Source organism: Bison bison, unplaced genomic scaffold (genome assembly GCF_000754665.1).
Source record: "Bison bison bison isolate TAMUID 2011002044 unplaced genomic scaffold, Bison_UMD1.0 scf7180017864378, whole genome shotgun sequence".
NCBI classification, from domain to species: Eukaryota; Metazoa; Chordata; class Mammalia; order Artiodactyla; family Bovidae; genus Bison; species Bison bison.
Window position 1 is genome coordinate 6919626 of NW_011494950.1, and position 3414 is coordinate 6923039.

General features: G+C 39.7%; 1 long non-coding RNA gene across 1 annotated transcript in view; it reads left to right on the top strand.

Annotated features, from left to right (window-relative positions):
• Positions 1-603: 603 nt before the first annotated feature.
• LOC105001066 overlaps positions 604-3414 on the top strand; it is a 62376-nt gene continuing 59565 nt past the window's right edge. The window contains exon 1 of the long non-coding RNA XR_826816.1: positions 604-646. This is a non-coding gene — a long non-coding RNA (uncharacterized LOC105001066). The remainder of the gene's footprint in view (positions 647-3414) is intronic.

Below are 3414 nucleotides of genomic sequence, written 5' to 3' on the forward strand. Positions count from 1 at the left end.
ATTATTGAAACTTTTTGTCAATTATCATTGTCTTCATTTGGGTGGGGGATATAAAAGTACACAAGAATGCTTTCTAAATGAGCTCACTTTCATTTGCAAATTTGAGTATGGAATGTTACTCTCTGGATACCATTTCAAGACAGAAATGATTCAGATTTAAGACTTTTTAAAGATCTTGAAATTTTTATACCAGTAATTAAAATGAACTTATTTTTTAATTCCAGAAAGCAGTTAATCAGTATGGTAAATATGTAACTGTAGACATCCGAGAGTTAAGGAAGTAACAGTACTTGAAAGTCTGAATCAGTAAGGCGAGGTGACAAATAGGATACATAGAGTTTGGCAGAGATGCCTCAGTTCCTGGGATGACTAGGGCTAGTAGGATTTGTAAAAAATTACTGATTCCTTCTTCCAGACATTCTACGTCACTATCCAGGTGCGCATCTGGTGAGAGAGCCATTGAGATACAGTATTTCAAAAGCTTGCTAGAAAGGCACAGGAAGTTGTCTGGAGTGAAGGCGGAGGTGGGGGCGGGGAGTGATGAGGGCGGGGGTGAGGGTGTGGCGTCCCGGGCAAAAGCTTCCGCCAACAAAGAAATTAGCACTTCCGGTCACGCCTTCATCTTGTCGCGGTGTTCTTCACCAAGGTGAGTGTAAAGAAAGGGATTGATAATTTTCACAAGTGAGTCCCCAAACACTTCAGGAACGCTTTCCTCTTTGTTTCACCACGAGGTGGAAAGAATTCATCTCCAGGGTACACTGAAGGATGTTTGTGACGCTTGTGGTTCTGATCTCTATCTCCACTCTCTCACTCCTCAGGAGATGGCTGGCCGTCGTCCCCTCCTTCTGACTCTTATGGTCCTTTTATGCCTGATTATTCTTCACTTCACCTCTTTATCTCGAATCCTCTTCCTGGTCTTTATGAATTTGGGTCATTCCCTGTACCATCGATTTTCTTTCCTACCTCTTACTCCCACCTTCCACCCCGCCCTCCTCTTAGCTTCAGAACTTTTGCTACCCTCTTCCCCGACTCTGGCTTCCATGATGGCTCAGACAGTAAAGCGTCTGCTGCAATGCGGGAGACCTAGGTTCGATCCCTGGGTCGGGAAAATCCGCTGAAGAAGGAAATGGCACCCCACTCCAGTACTCTTGCCTGGAATATCCCATGGACGGAGGAGCCTGATAGGCTACAGTCCATGGGGTCGCAAAGAGTCGGAAACGACTGAGAGACTTCTGTTTTCTTTCCCCTAGTCTGAGCCTACATTCTTCCCTTTTTTTGCCCCAGTATTTTATTCCCCCTGAAGGCTTTTGATTCTCTTTGGTCCTACTTCTGCAGAGGACAGTGAATTATTTATTAATACTTTATAAAACCAGGTGTGGCTTCTATTTCAAGGGCAAGGCTGTTTTTGTTGTCTTTAAAAATAAGCAAAGGAGCAGAAAATTTTTAGAGCTCTCAGAGACGTAGGAACTTGTTCAGATTATGTACTTGTATTTATTTATTACCCTAAACGAAATCACATATCAGATATTGCACTGGTTTCAGCCTATGACATAAAAAAATTTTGGTATACAACTGAATCTCCAAATTTTGAGTGGCAAACATAGTGAGTTTTGCTTATAACTTGGTGTCAGCTTTAGAGGGTGGAAGCTTTCCCATCTTTAGAATTTCTCACAGGGCAGAAATGGTTGACAGATATGACATCCAATCACAAATTTATTAATTCATGTGATTTGGGTTTATTATGTAAATATTTTCCTGGTGTTCAGTAGCAACATTGAAGAACAAGTTGACAGATTTTTAAGGCGATTTTTTTTTTTTTGGAGCTATGCATGTATTATCTATTTGGTGCAATATGAATTTTGTCTTTTTCATTTGTTGCAATGTGAATTTATGTTTTTGCACCATTTATTGTGTGTAAACTGTCTTGCAAGACTATTCATTAATTATCACAATTTATTATTTCAATTCCAAGAGAGAAAATTAAATTTATAATGAGGGTGAGGGGTATTTCAGGTTATAAGGAGGAATTTAACTAGCAGTCTCCTTGAATAAGCAACTTATTCCCTCTTCTGTAATGTGTTAGACTTGCCAAAATAAGGGATGATTAAGTATAGTTGAGAGACAATGAGTGAATATATCATAAATATATAATAGGTTGTGATAGAGAGGGTTGTGCTATGTTAGATAGGAAAGGCAGAAAGGCCTCCCTGGTATTGTGACATTTGAGCAGAAATCTAAAGGAAAAGAGGGCACAGACTATACATATATGAGTGGGAAGCTGGGATATATTTATGACAGTGGCTTTGCATTTGTTGGTCATTTTGCTTCCAGCATTCCCTCTTCTCCCCTCTACCTGTGGTCACTAGCCAATGGCAACCCACTGCAGTATCCTTACCTGGAAAATCTTATGGACAGAAGAGCCTGGTGGGCTGCAGTCCATGGGGTTGCAAAGAGTCCCGCACAACTGGGCGAGTAACACTTACTTACTGCCTACTCGAATGATCTAATCTGTCCATGTAGGTTCCCCATATTGTCTTTCTCCTGGCTAGCTTCTTGCTACATTTAGGTGAATTGTCAGTTACCAGCCCCTCTGGGAAGACATGTCTGCCTCTATCCTCACCTCTTCCTCAATGTGTTAATTTGTGGTGCACTGTATGCTAACCTGCAGCATATTTGCTTTCCTCTCTCACTGCTCTTTTCTCTGCATGTTCGTAATGTTGCCCATAAATGTTTGGTGTGGTAAATTGAAATGAATTTAGTGCCTGTCTTTTATATACAACCTTTTTAATGTAGTTGGCTCCCTAATTAATGTTCAGAACCACTGTTTAAAAGTCAGTATCATCATTGTCATTTTCCTGATGACAAAACCCAGACTCAGGTGGGTAGTAACTTGCTAAATGGTGGAGTTAATGGAGTTAAAGTCTGTCAGATACTCAGTCCTGGCCTGATTGTCTCTTTCTCTCTCTCTGTCTCTGTTTATTAATGAGAAGTAGAAAATACACAAAATTTTATTAGACATAGTCTGGATATAAAAATTTCATTTTGTAAGCTCTCTTTCACAAGTCTGATTATATCAGGTACTTGATTTACTTCCTAGTTATAAATGTTAAGAGCTGAAAAGTGTGATGACTTTTTACTTTATTTTTTTTCCCATTTTCAAACTTTTTATTCTTTTTTTCCTTTTTAACTTTTATTGGGGTATGAATACATAAGGGTACAGCTGAAAGCATTGTCACCACTGTGTAACCTACCACATGATCAAGCAATTCCACTCATGGTATATATCTGGAAAAAGTGAAAACACTAATTTGGAAAGATGTGTGCACTCCAGTGTTCTTAGCAGTACTATTTACAATGGCCAGGATATGGAAACGACCCAAGTGTCCATCAGCAGATGAATGGATAAAGATATGG